This window comes from Panthera pardus, unplaced genomic scaffold (genome assembly GCF_024362965.1).
Source record: "Panthera pardus isolate Hobbes unplaced genomic scaffold, ASM2436296v1 HiC_scaffold_11, whole genome shotgun sequence".
Taxonomy (NCBI): Eukaryota; Metazoa; Chordata; class Mammalia; order Carnivora; family Felidae; genus Panthera; species Panthera pardus.
The window spans coordinates 4,449,601-4,464,200 of record NW_026526666.1 but is presented as its reverse complement, the minus strand read 5'-3'; the positions used below and the strand labels follow the sequence as shown (position 1 = coordinate 4,464,200).

General features: G+C 41.4%; 1 protein-coding gene across 18 annotated transcripts in view; it reads left to right on the top strand.

Annotated features, from left to right (window-relative positions):
* PDE4DIP (phosphodiesterase 4D interacting protein) overlaps window positions 1-14,600 on the top strand; it is a 219,141-nt gene that overhangs the window by 32,129 nt on the left and 172,412 nt on the right. The window lies entirely within an intron of this gene.

Sequence of the window (14,600 nt, the reverse complement as noted above, 5' to 3'; positions counted from 1 at the left end):
AGAGCCGGATGCGGGGCTCAAACTCATGAACTGCGAGATCATGACCTGAGCCAAAGTTGGACACAACCTACTGAGCCACCCAGGCCCCCCAACTGTGATTCTATTTCCGAGTTTCATTCTTGGCAACTCTGGAAAGCTTCCTCTCTGGAAGATTCTTCACATGAGACTCCATACTCTTCGTCTTGCTCAGACTATCCACAAAGGTCAGGGGGCTGAGTATGTGAGTTCTCAAAACCCCTGCAGGTGAATAACCCCTGCTGCCAGCTGCACGTCATTGCCCTACTAGAGGTCAATGGTAGTGTTTTTTACCCAGGGATGTTGCCTTCCTATTGCTAGACTCTGTGGTTAAATCATTTGGGGAGATCATGGTTTGTTCTGGAATGGCGAATTTCCTGTGAATACATCGGCCTTACAAAAAGCGGTTTGGTCATTAAGCAAGCTAATATCCATGAATAGGGTAAGAGTTATCAAAGCAATATGTTTATGGAGATGAAGAGGACCCTGATGATGAGGGTAATTTTGCTCAGCTTGTAAGTGCAGCATCTATCAGGCAAACAGTTTCTACAGCTCTGAATTTTTAGCATTCACTTATCTGGACTAGCAACTCACTAAGGAAGAGGGCATAGTTCAGATTCCTTAGTTGCATTCGTTTCTTTTTCCTGCTGAAACAAATTACCACAAATTTAGTGGCTTAAGATGGATGTATTTTCTTGCAGTTCTGGAGGTCAGAAGTCTGGAAATTGGTCTTCTAGACTAAAGTGACAGTGTCAGCAGGAGTGTGTTCCTCCTAGAAGCTCTAGAGAAGAATCTATTCCTTGCCTTTTCCAGCTTTAGAGGCTGTCCACATTCCTTGCTTCATGTCCCTCTAGTCTCTGCTCCCTTATACCCTCTTCTAACTCTGATTCTCCCATTATCTCTTACAAGGACCCTTGTGATTACTCTGGGCCCAACTGGATAATCTGGGATAATCCCCGTATTTCAAAATCCTTTTTGCCACGTAAAGTAGCACCTTCATGGGTTCTGGAGATTAGGATTGTGGATTTCTTCCGAGAGCCATTATCCAGGCAACCAAACTAATAAATGCTGGAAAAGTCATCACTGATTCTCTTCCCCTTTTAGGTGGAAATGTTCTTGTTTCTAGCATATGGGAAAGCTGAGTAAAAGTCAGGCAAATCATATGTGAACCTTATTCAACTTCCCTAAACAAATAACTCAAGAAAAAGTGAACTTGACCTATTTAAAGGCTACTTATAAGATTGAAGGTTAGGAAAGGAAAGCAATTTAATAGTCTGTTTTGTTTTATGTAACTGTAATTTCATTTAATAAAATGCAAGCATTGATTGTATTTGCCTGCCATGGCTATGAAAATTTAGAGAAGGAAAATAACAGCCAAGAAAAATAGTGGTTCCGTCTGAAAATTCAAAAAATTTGATTTTGTTCCTTCTCACCCACATAAAATAGGGCCTTCAAGTAAGACAAGAAGCCCATTTACATGGTTATATTGCACTTAAATGATCCCCATTGATAGCTTATTTGCATTTATTCTGCTCCGTATTAACTCTTAGCTTAACTAAACTCTACATTAACTCCTTCCTAACTGTGGAGGAAGCAAGGACATTTATTTCTCTTTGAATTCATGGTGAGTTGGCAGAGAGTCCTATGTACTAATGCAGTTACGACCAGAGATGGCATTTCCCTCCATTTTTTAGATGTGGCCGTGGAGGCCAGAGAGGTTAATTTAGCATTGGATCATGAACTTCTGGTAGACTCTAGTACCTTTGCTTACTGTGGTACTGCTGCACTATGAAAAGGAAAATGCTCCTTTTCATAATCCTATTACTGAGACACCTTTGGTCTTTGAATTTCCCTTTTAACATTCAGCACTTCTAGCAATTAATTTTCTGCATTTGGGGAAGTAAAACCTTTGCCTTCAAAACTCTGATCTACTTTTAAATAGGCCTATGCTTGGATTTTGGCTCAAGGGATTTATCTCAATCTGTGCTTTCACTCTCACTTGCTTATGTCCCATATACGAGATGGGGCTGGACATCCCTGCCCCTGTGCCTCTTTCAGCTTACATGCTAAGGGTGCATTTCAAATACCAGAAGACTGGGAAGGGGTGGTTTTGTCTCTTAAAGGATAAATTGGGTGACCCTCATCATAGTGCCCTCGCCATTCTAGATGGCTCAGGGGTAATTTATACAAAGCTGTGTGGAGCATCCATTCATTCAGTGGCTACCCTGGGACACTATTCCTAGTGCAATTGACTCTGTTTTATAAATAAAATTCCAAAATAGGCTCAGAACATTCCTCAAGTTGTCTCTGGCAAAAATTCAAATAGCACTTAAAGTTAGAAAGAAAGTCCGGAATACAAGAGTGATCATGATGACCTAAGATGTCTCTATCCAATTCTATTTTAAAATATTCAAGGGGCACCTGGGTGGCTCAGTCAGTTAAGCGTCAGGCTTCAGCTCAGGTCATGATCTCATGGTTTGTGAGTTCAAGCCCTACGTCGGGTTCTGTGCTGACAGCTCAGAACCTGGAGCCTGTGTCTCCCTCTTTCTCTGCCCCTCCTCTCTCTCTCTCTCTCTCTCTCAAAAATAAATAAAACATTACATACATACATACCTAAATAAAACATTCTAATACACTGAGGACTTATTTTCCTCAGTTTCAGAACATCTTCTGAGTTCTGTGGTCATCAAGACAAGCATGATCTGAATTTTTTCTCATGGCTAAAGCACCTCATTATTCATAGACTATAATAATAATAATAATAATAATAATAATAATAACTATTAAGTTGTATTTTCATAGCACTTTAATAGTTTCTAATACATTTTCCCTTAATGTGTCTCATTATCTCCAGTTCTTTTCTGCTTCTTCCACTCTCTAGAAACTTCTTCCCCCCGTGGCTTCTCCAATGCCAACTAGGAACAGTAGCAACTGGTGTCTTTTCATCATGGCCAAGGTGGAAGGGGTATAAAGAAGCAATAACTACTGACCTGTAGAAAGCATTGACTGACAAAGAAAATGGAACAATTTCTAGTATTTCACACAGTGTGGGATATATTTATTTATTTTCCATGTCATAATATGGAATACTATTACTCATGATGTAGAATAGAATGTCATGTGGAAATATACTACTTTACTCAATCATTCCCCTATATGGATGTTTTAGATTTCTAGTTTTTAACTATTATAAATAACATTTGATAAACACCTAGGTACATAAAGCATCTTCGGCCTTAGGATTATTTTTGAATGATAGATGGATGTTCAGAGTATGATAACTGGGGGCACCTAAGTGGCTCAGTCAGTAAACGTCCAGCTCTTGACTTCGGCTCAGGTCATGACCTCACGGTTTGAGTTTGAGCCCCACATCAGGCTCCGCACTGACAGTGTGGAGCCTGCTTGGGATTTCTCTCCTCTCTCTCTCTGCCTCTCTGCCTCCCTCCCTCCCTCCCTCTCTCTCTCAAAATTAATAAATAAACTTTATTTAAAAAGAAGTAGGTTAACTACATCAAACATTTCTAGTTGTTGTATATACATGGCAAACTGCTTAGCATTCAGACTCCTATAACTCACAGGAATGTAGAGGGTATTTCATTCGGTTTAACCATCATTTTCAAGACTTGAGTCCTGTACTGCAGAAAGGGAAATGGAGGCACACTGACATAAAGTGATGTGTCCTAGACGAATCAGTAGCAACATTCACAACTTCTCCTCCTCTTTAGGGTAAAATGCTTCCCTCTTTTTGTTAATCTGTTACCATCTTGAAGTGTTTCCTGAAACAGTACTAAGCAGAAAATTTTAAATAAGAAAGTCAAAATGGATATAAATAACATCAAAATTACACATACGTATTAGGATATCGCAAGGAGAGGAAAAAAAAATAGATGCTGTATTTGGTTATGGGATTATGCACAACATCCTTTACATGCTGCTTTAAAACTAAGTCAATATATGTTTTTACAGCAAGAAGAAATTGACATTTATGCCCATAAAGTGACAACATATAAAGTTTGCAACTTAGTTGGTTTGACAATGCTTCTTCTGTGTGTTACTCAGAGATTTCCAGGTTATTGGCGCCACGGGGCAGTATTATGCCAGACCACCTAAGGAACTGGTTGTAGGGTGTCATTTCACTCTTTCTGAGCTAAAATTATTAGGTGGGCCTTAATACACCAGCTGTTCCACACACACCTACCCTCGCCTTTGCTAGGATAATTTTATTTACCCTTCAAAGATTAGTTTCATTATTACCTCCTTTAGGAATTATTTTTGGAACCTAGTTCGGGGTGTTTTCTGTAGCCAGAGTATGCTCTGTCTACTCTTTCATAGCTTGAAGCTAGTTAGTTGGTTGATGGGGTATTTTCCATTTTCTCAGCTCATTGGAAGAGAGGACTTCTGTTTTTTGTCTCTAAATCTTCAGCATCTAATATTGTTTCTAGCACTTAGAAGATCCTAGATTTAGAACTTTCTAGAGAACATTCCCCACAAGGCTGATACGAACATCTGGTTGGTAGGTGTCTCCTTCTTGTAGAATGGATACAGCTGGTTATAAGAGCTTTTTGTCCCTGCTTTTTTTCCCTATCCCCACTGAGCCTGGGAGTCAGCTATGTCAATCCTTCTAAGCGCTTCAGAGTCTTTTACTGCCTTAACAATCCCCAAGACTCAGTAACCCTCAGTCAATTTTATTATCCTCGAGGATTCTATCATCTTTGTTTTCTATTTTTAAAATTTGTTTTCCTTCGTGGAAGTGCAATTTACATACAATGTCATATTAGTTTCAGGTATGCATTATAGTGATTCAATATTTTTATACATTATGAAATGCTCCCACAGTAAGTCTAGTTACCATCTGTCACCACACAGAAGTTTTAGTGTATTATTGACTATATTTCTTATGGTGTGCATTACATCCCCATAACTTACTTATTTTATAACTGGAATTTTGTACCACTTAATCCTCTCCATCTATTTCACCCATGCCTTCAACCTTTCCCCACCTCTGGTAACCAGTAGTTTATTTTCTGTATATATGAGTCTGTTCCTGTTTTATTTTACGTGCTTGTTTTGTTTTGTTTTGGATTTCACATCAAAGTGAAATCATACGATATGTGTCTTTCTCTATTTGACTTATTTCCCTTAGCACAATACCATCTAGGCCCACCCATGTTGTCATGAATGGCAAGATTTCATTCTTCTTTATGGCTGAGTGATATCCATTGTATATGGGTGTATATATACATATACACTCATCTTCTTTATTTATTCATCTATTGATGGACACCTAATTTGCTTCCATATCTTGGCTATTGTAAAAAATGCAGTGAATGTAGAAGTGTATGTATCTCTTTGAATTGGTGTTTTCATTATCTTTGGATAACTGCTCAGAAGTGGAATTTCTGAATCATATGGTAGCTCTATTTTTAATTTTGTAAGGAACCGCCATACTCTCTTCCACAGTGGCTGCACCCAATTTATATTCACACCAACAGTGCACGAGGGTTCCCTTTATAAGCTTTTTTTAGTACATTGTAGAACCATACTGAAAAAGAAGACTCTAGATTCACTTTTTTTTAAATTTCAGGCAGATCTGTAAAGAAATTCTCCTCCTCCTCTTATCTGCCTCCTCTGCTCTCCTCCCCTGACTCTTCCCCTACAAGTGCATTCCTCAAAACCTTTGATTTCAATGATATAAATAAAATCAAGATACAAAGTTGTACATGCAGTATCATTTCTATTTTGTAGAATTCACTCAGGCATATGAACTGAAGAACAACTGAGAGTAAATATGTGAAAACTCTTTGTCGATGTTGCCTTTAGGTGGTAGCATTTTTTATGATTTTTCTGTATACATTTTTCTTCTTTCCAAAATTTTCTGGAAGAAGTATGTAATTCTTTTTAAATCATTAAAAATGGACATAATGAATGGTGCCTGGGTGGCTCAGTAGGTTGAGCGTCCGACTTTGGCTCAGGTCATGATCTCACGGTCCGTGAGTTTGAGCCCCGCGTCGGGCTCTGTGCTGACAGCTCAGAGCCTGGAGTCTGTTTCACATTCTGTGTCTCCCTCTCTCTCTGACCCTCCCCCATTCATGCTCTGTCTCTCTCTGTCTCAAAAATAAATAAATGTTAAAAAAAATGGACATAATGAAGAAAGGAAACAGTAAAAGATTATGTGAGTAAAAAGGTAGGTAGAGACAGGAAATGCTTGGTCTTTGTGCTTGGTCTAGCGCTCTGAGACAGATTGTGCCAACTGCCTGGGCATGCCGCAGGGCCTTGTGAATAGTGGTGGTTCATGAAAACTGAGGATTGCGGAATGCATTCACTGCCAGGACCAAAAGTAAAAAGCATATGAGCAAAGTTTTAGAAGTGGGTGGAGAGACCGTACACAATCCCTGGGTGATGCTACTGAATCCAAAGCAGATTATTTTTACATCTCTTTTGAAAGAGTGATGTCAGTGTCTTTGCTGATTCAGGGCATGGGGAAGAGGGTTTATTAGATATTTGGATGTCTGATAACCTCATGGGGCAAAGTGAGAAAAATAATTACTTGAACTTCCTTTACCTTTTTATGGTATTAAGTGGTTTGTGTCTCTGAACCTTGATTGACAGGAGCAAGAAAAATAATGTTCATTCCTTTTGGGCCTTAGCCCAAGAGCAGAAAAAGGTCATAAAATTTGGACGAGTCGGGGCGCCTGGGTGGCTCAGTTGGTTGGGCGGCCGACTTTGGCTCAGGTCATGATCTCGCTGTCCGTGGGTTTGAGCCCCGCGTCGGGCTCTGTGCTGACCGCGCAGAGCCTGGAGCCTGTTTCGGATTCTGTGTCTCCCTCTATCTCTGACCCTCCCCCGTTCATGCTCTGTCTCTCTCTGTCTCAAAAATAAAAATAAACGTTAAAAAAGAAATTTAAATTTGGACGTGTCGATGCAGGTGCACAATGGTGCTTGTAGCTCCCTGTAGCTATTGAGGACTGATTAGCACTTCAGAAAACTGTCTCCCAGAGTTCCATTTGGCCGTGGTCACTCTCAGTGAATAGACTCTGTTGAGTGAAGGGTGTAATTGCAGCCTGTACTGGAGAAAAGTGGACTCTGCTGTATCCGTGCCAAGTCAGCCCACACTTAGTGTGCAGAGAGAGATTCACAGGCGATGCTCTCTCTGTTCTGAGGGGGCTTTGCCAATTCAGCATCCTAGCTTGCAGAGGTTATAATGATAGGTCTCGAGATGAGAAAAAATTCTAATCTCTCTGTATTTGTGCTCTGCATCTGTGACTTCTACCCTATTTGCATTCGAATATGTTTATGCAGTTTTAGTGCTGAATGGGGGGGGGTGGTATTTGGCAACATTTGGAACATGGAAGATACACTCCATGTCTCTCTTGGCAGGAGAAAAAAAGATCTGAGGACAAGTCTGAAAGCTGGTTCACTAGTGGCCTTTCCTGTTTTGATTGTGTCTGTCCATTACCCCTTCTGCCTTTCAGTTTATTCCCTTTGTCCATTACGGACAGTGTTAAGTGTTAGCACAGAAGAGGTTCAGGGAAGTTGTGAACATTTAGAGAGATTTGGGTAGAGATAGGGAAGTATATAATGATGGATGACTCACTTTCCAAGATAGGACCTGTATAAAAAGTCATACTCGTCACTTCCCTTTTAGGATTGTAATTCTTTTGTCACATGGCATCTGTTATACTGGTATTGAAATACTCAAGTGTGAGCTGTGTCCAGTGGGGATGAGTCGGCATCTCAAAACACAAATTTGTGTCTGGATTTGACTCTAAATCCAATCTTCACACAGCACCACTGTCCACCCTCAGATTCTCAGGGGTCACTTCCCTGCAGTCAAGGCAGGTACAGAGGAAGCTCTGGATAGAGGTGACGGTAGAAGGAAGACATATTGGAATGAGTCAAGGTTTGGAGTCAGGTGCCATTTTCTTCTTTTTCTTTCTGTTTTTTTTTTTTTAATGTTTATTTATTTTGAGAGACAGAGAGGGAGAGAGTGGGGAAGGGGCAGAGAGAGAGAGAGAGGGAAAGAGAGAATTTCAGGCAGGCTCTGTGCGCTGTCAGTGCAGATTTCCACACAGGGCTTAATCTCACAAATGATGAGATCATGACCTGAGCTGATATCAAGAGTTGGACACTTAACCAACTGAGCCACCAGGAGCCCCAGCTGCCATTTTTTCCCTTTTTTTTTTTTTTTTTTTTTTTTTGTTGTTTCTTTATTTTTGAGAGAGACAGAGAGATAGAGCATGAGCAAGGGAGGGGCAGAGAGAGGGAGACACAGAATCTGAAGTGGGCTCCAGGCTCTGAGCTGTCAGCACAGAGCCCGACGCAGGGCTCAAGCTCACGAACTGTGAGATCGTGACCTGAGCTGAAGTCGGATGCTCAACTGACTGAGCCACCCAGGCGCCCCACCTCCCCCAAGTGCTATTTTCAAGTTCAGGCTTGACACCAACTAGCCGTGTGATCTTGGGCAAATCACTTCATCTTCCTAGGTCTCTTGTTGCCTCATCTGTGAAATAGGGATACAGTAGCTACCTGACAGGATTTTGTGAGGACTGAATGAGATGATGCCTGGAAAGCATCAGACACTCGATGCATTGTGGTAACAGTGTTGGTGGTGGGTGACAGGGGTTATCCACAATAATGATGGTCATTTCATGCAAGATTAGTGCTGAGGAAAAGTCTGCTGAAAGAAAACATATTGAACCATGAAGTTAGGCTCAAGCAGTCCAGGGACAGTCACCTGTAGATGTCTTTGTTCCTAAATTGGCACTATTTGTGAAACCCTACCATTCAAAAGCCCTCAGGGCCTGTGCTCCAAACATTAAAGAAAGTAGGCCACAGTTCTTGTCCTTCCAACCCTTTTGTATTTGCAAGCGTTGAATGTGGATACAAATTAAAAGTACAAAAAAAAAATGATATCTGAACATCAGAAAGATTTCTTTCATTTGAACCAGAATTCAGTAACTCATGTCAAATGAGTTTCACGAGTATAGGAGCTTGGGGCACCTGGGTGGCTCAGTCGGTTAAGCATCCGACTTGGGCTCAGGTCATGATCTCACAGTTTGTTGGTTCAAGCCCTATGTCGGGCTCAGGCTGACAGCTCGGAGCCTGGAGCCTGCTTCAGATTCTGTGTCTCTTTCTGTCTCTGCCCCTCCCCCGCTTGCACTCTGTCTCTCTCTCAGAAATAAATAAACATTAAAAAAAAATGTTTTTAAAAATATAGGAACCACAATAGAATATATGTTTAGTTCAGTGTCTAGTGCTGAGGAGGGCCCCAATTAACCGCAAACTTCAACAATCTTCCTGTGTCATACCACATAATCCCCACTGTTTGAGAAGATCAGACTGAACCTAGTCTCTTACTTGAACTCACGAACTGTGAGATCATGACCTGAGCCCAAACCAAGGGTCAGACGCCTAGCCTAACTGACTGAGTCACCCACCTGGGCACCCCATCTTGTTTAACATTTTAGATTGTCCTTGGGGATTCTAAGTAGTTAGATAAGGAGGAGGAAAGTGCTAAGTGCAGACCTGGTTTCCTCCTATGACTTCCCTTAATACAGCTTCCTACCTGAGGGTTAGAGCTTGGAGGAGGACGGCTTGAGGACAGGGAAAGTTAAAGATGTTGGAAGGGGTCCTGGGGGCAGTTTATGTTTACTCAGGCAGGAGGGAACAAAATGAAAACCACAAATACACCCTTCATCCTCCTATTTTGGGGTCTTTGTCATGTTTCCTTGTGTTATTTGTACCCATCCTTCAAGGCTAGATTCAGTGTTCTCTGTTTTCTGCATATTTCCTCCCACCAGGACAAAATTAATTGCTCTCTTGTTTATATTTTTCAATCTGTTTTAAATCTCATTATTCTTGTAATTGTCTCATTGAATCCTATGTGCCTTCCCCAGTAGACTCTGAGTACTTTGATGACAGGGTTTAATTTCTTTTTCACCTTTATATTTCCAGGGCTGGCCATATAAGCCACTTCTCAATAAATGTTTATAAGATGGAATGAAAAACCCTATAAACAGTGTCAAGGCCCAGGTTTTTGCTCTAAGTACTGTTATAGCAGATTGTTTCCCCCTTCTGAATTTTTGTTTATAATAAAAAAAAATCTATATACAAAGAAGTCTGAAAGATAGAAAATGCCTCCAAGAGATGGCCTTTGTCTGCAGGTTTAGAGATCTTAAGCAAGAGTGGTGGTGAGTAATGAAGGAGGGGGCCCAGACTGCGTGTTGGAAGTGATTGCCCTGGGGGGAGGACCTAAAAATAACTGCCGCTTTGGGAGTTTGGATACCCCTATGGGAAGAAATACCCGTAGGTTAAGCATTTTACTAGGTGAGACGAAGGAGAAGGTAATGGGGACTGGACAGGCATCAGCTCCTTAGAAATAGTTTGGGGGGTGACTATGGTCCTGGGATACCACTATCTCATACTGTCAAAGATGTGTTGCACATCCTACTTTGTAATGGTAAAGGCCTATGGTTGCCATTTGCCATTGCTTGTGAATGATATGGTCCGTTAACAAGATGCATTGCTCTTCTGGGTCCACAAATTAAACAGACCAAAATATGAGACAATAACCCCAAATATGCAGTTTGCAAGGGAAAGTCATGACTTCCCTACAGAAAATATCTCTCTGCAGTCTCCATTGTCGTGTTACCCCTTGGTAAGGAAGAAGGACCCACGTTTCTACCCCTCCCCACACTGTTAGGAGAGAAAGCAGGACCAGCTGCTTACATTTTAGAAAGGAGCTATGTCAGTGAGGCCATTTTCAAGCAAAGGAAAGCAAAATTGAGTGCTTGGATATTCCTGACATAATTGAAACTACTATATTTAGGAAATTACTGGAAAAAAATCCTCAGAGCACAGTTTGATAGCAGCAGAGTATCAGAGTGTAGCAGATGGCTTTGAGAGAATCAATTATTTTCTGATTATTGTCAACCTGACCATCCTGGAAAACTAGGAAAAGCTAGTAATGTGGGATATTGAATGTCGATGTGTTGTTTGAGTCCAATATCTTCTTAGCTGCTTAACAGCAAATCAAGAAAGCGTGGGCAATATACCATGCGGAAATTAAGTGGGTGAACAGCTTGTGGGTGGGTTGTACTTGGAAAATGCTTGGTTCTTCAAATTAAGCAAGAGAGTGGCTTGGCAAAATTAATAATTGTAACGTTAGTGGCATTGGTATCAGTATTGACAGATTGATGAGGTAGAGGGAGAGAAAGGATAAGGCTCATTGAGGGAAAGCATGGCTCATTTATACAGGAAAAGCACCATGTAAGGTAAAAGTATCTTGGGAGAAAGATTATATACGTACATCTATGCTGGAGAGTATGAGTGCTCTAATGAACCATATGCTAGCTGAGCATGAGTCATCCATGGGCTGATGTTAAAAAATAAACCTACAAACACTTCAATTCGAGCAACTAGGACAAGGACATACAAGTTTTTTCCAGATTTGGGTAATATGGAAGAATTTACCAACATATACTACTGCTTCACAAAGCAGTGTACATGTGCGTGTGTGTGTGTATGACCCAGCTTGGAGTCTGCCTCTAGCATACCTCAGTTCTCTTTGTACTTTGGTTTATCTGCTGTTGTCACAGATTGCAGTCCCCTAGACATATACCCTGTGTTTCTTCACTGTGAGCACTCCCCTTCCCTGGGGGAGCATCAAATTCCTTCCCAACCTTTTGGAGCAGATGGTGAGCCCCACTCTTGGGCAATAAGAGAGGGAACTTGAGCTGTTAATAGAGTTAAAGTGATTTTTAAAAAATCTCCTGAGATTGTAAGTATGCCCATTAACTCAGTGCCCATCCAAAGTGACCTCTCTGCCCTGACACTTACTGATTCCTAGTGGGCAGGCAGCTAGCTCAGAGTACGTGTGGGTTGGGGCTGCAGAAGGTGGGGTATCTCATGGGGCCTGTACACCTTGCCTTGTTGTCATCTGCTCCTGATCTGGAGTGTGGAATCTTCAGAGCAAAGAGGATTAAACAAGATCATGTCCGGACAGTCCCCCAGATCCTTGGAAAGTATTAAAATGGGCTTTATGGTTAAGCATCTATTAGAATAGAATTGCATAATGACTGCAAGGGACCTTAGAAAAATCCATATAGTTCCTTTACAAATATTTGAGGAAACTGAAGCCCAAGAGGTAAAAGTGATTTATAAGCCAGTGTTAGTGGTTCATCAGCATAGATTAGTGAATTGCACGCTGAAGAAACTAGGTTACTCAAGATAGTCTTTTTAAAATGTTATTTGAGTGTGGTTGATATACAATGTTATATTAGTTTCAGATGTACAACATAGTGATTCAACAAGTTTGTCACAAGTGTAGCAGCTGTCTCCACACATTGCCATTATAATATCATTGACTATCTTCCCTATATGGTACCATTTATCCCCATGACTTATTCATTCCTTAACTAGAAGCCTGTATCTGCCACTCACTTCCACCCATTTTGCCCCCTCCCCTCTGGCGACCATCGCTTTTTTCTCTGTATTTATAGGTCTGATTCTGCTTTTTGCTTGTTTTTTTCATTTGTGTGTGTGTGTGTTTTTTTTAGATTCCTCATATGAGTGAGATCATATTGTCTTTGTCTTTCCCATTTATTTCACTTAGTATAAGACCTTCTAGCTCCATCCATGTTGTCTCACATGGAAAGATCTCATCCTTCTTATGGCTGCATAATATTCCATTGTATGTGTGTGTGTGTGTGTGTGTGTGTGTGTGTGTGTGTGTGTATATATGCCACATATATGCCACATATGCCTTATCCATTCTCAAGACTATGTGTTAAAGCAGAAATGAAATTCTGTCTGCATTTGATCTGTACCAGGGTAACAGCCTCAGAGACCTACACAGAACCCAGGAGGGTATCAAAAGTGAGTATGTGAGCTGGGACTACAAAGATAGGAAGGACAGGGACTGTGACAGACTGGAGAACACATGTTTCGTTGAAAGGTGATAGGTTGTCCCCTATGTGGGAAGGCAGGCCCAGTGTTGCTAGACCCATTCATTTTCTTTTTTAATGTTTATTTACTTTTGAGAGAGAGAGAGAGAGAGAGAGAGAGAGAGAGAGAGAGAAAACAAGCCCAAGTGGGGGAGGGGAGAAAAAGAAGGAGACAGAAACCGAAATAGGCTCCAGGCTCCGAGCTTTTGGCACAGAGCCTGATGCGGGACTCCAACCGACAAATCACGAGATCATGACCTGAGCCAAAGTCGGACACTCAACCAACTGAGCCACCCAGATGCCCCTAGACCCATTCATTTTCTAAGAGAAGTTAAGAGTGGGTCAACCTTGTACTGACCAAATAAAACATTTTGGCTGGGTTGAATTTGGCCTGAGGAATGACCATGTTCCTGATGGCACAAACACTGTCATCTACCTAAGTCTGTAGGCTGAGCATATAAAGGAATCCATCCAATGGCTGCATAGCAGCAGTTAAGTGTAAGTTTTTCAAATTTTTCAAGACAGTGTTCTGGTTGATGGCTTCAGTATCCTTCCCCTACTTTATTACAACAGAGAGGAATTTGTAACTAGTACATTCATCTCTTTAATTGTTCACTCTTGTGGAAAGTTTTTAATGGATAGAGAAGGGAAAGAGGCAGACGACCTGGAAGAACCACAAGCTGGTGATCTGCTTTTGAATAATAAAAAAATCGCCAGGTGGTGTGTGTAGTCCAGCATGCCTTGTCTGGTACTTTGATGTCCATCTGGAACTTAACAAAATGAAGATTCATGCCAACATCCAGCCTTGAGGCAGAGAAGGAAGGACGAGAATTTCTAAACAAATGCCAGTCTCTCTTCCGCCTTCCTGAGAAGCCCTCTACACCTGTGTCTACACGATTCTTTTTGGAACAACTTACTGGGTGCACCCAAGGGTTTAAGGCATCACCCCGTAGGATTATTGCAATTGTCTTCCTGTTTCTGCCTTCCGCATCTAGTCCGTTGTCAAAACAGTAGCTAGCCCTTTTAAAACATTCATCACTCAGTTCAACCCCCTTTTTGACTCACAGGATTCCAGTGGCCAAATGCTTCAGTACAGCCTGAAAGGCTTTTACAATCTGCCCCCTGCACAGCCTTGCTGTTACTTCCTTGACCTTCCCTCCTCCTCCTTCCTCACCATGTGCTCACTCTGCCCTGCCTCACTGGCCTCCTTTCTGCTCCCAAACACTCTGGCATGCTCCCTCCTGTGAACCTTTGTGTTTGATGTTCTCTGCTTAGAAGACTCTTTCCCCAAATACCCTATTGCTTCTCAGAGAAACTTTGCCTACTGAGAATTGCAATCCCTTCCTCCTGCCCATATCTCCAGGACTCCCTATCCCCATCCCCCACTTCAATTTTTCTTAGCACTTGTCTCCAGTTGCCCTATACAGTTTACTTTTTGCTTCCCCTTACTCTAACTTCCATGAGTGCAGGCATTTTTGTCCTTTTTGTTCACTGCTATATTCATGCTGCCTAAAACAGTGCCTAAAAACATAGTAGGTGCCTGACAAGTATTTGTTGAATACATCTTGAAAAAAAATTTCCCTTCTCTGCTAGGTCTGGTGACCTTAATTCACTGTGCTGGACAAATACACATCTTTCTAC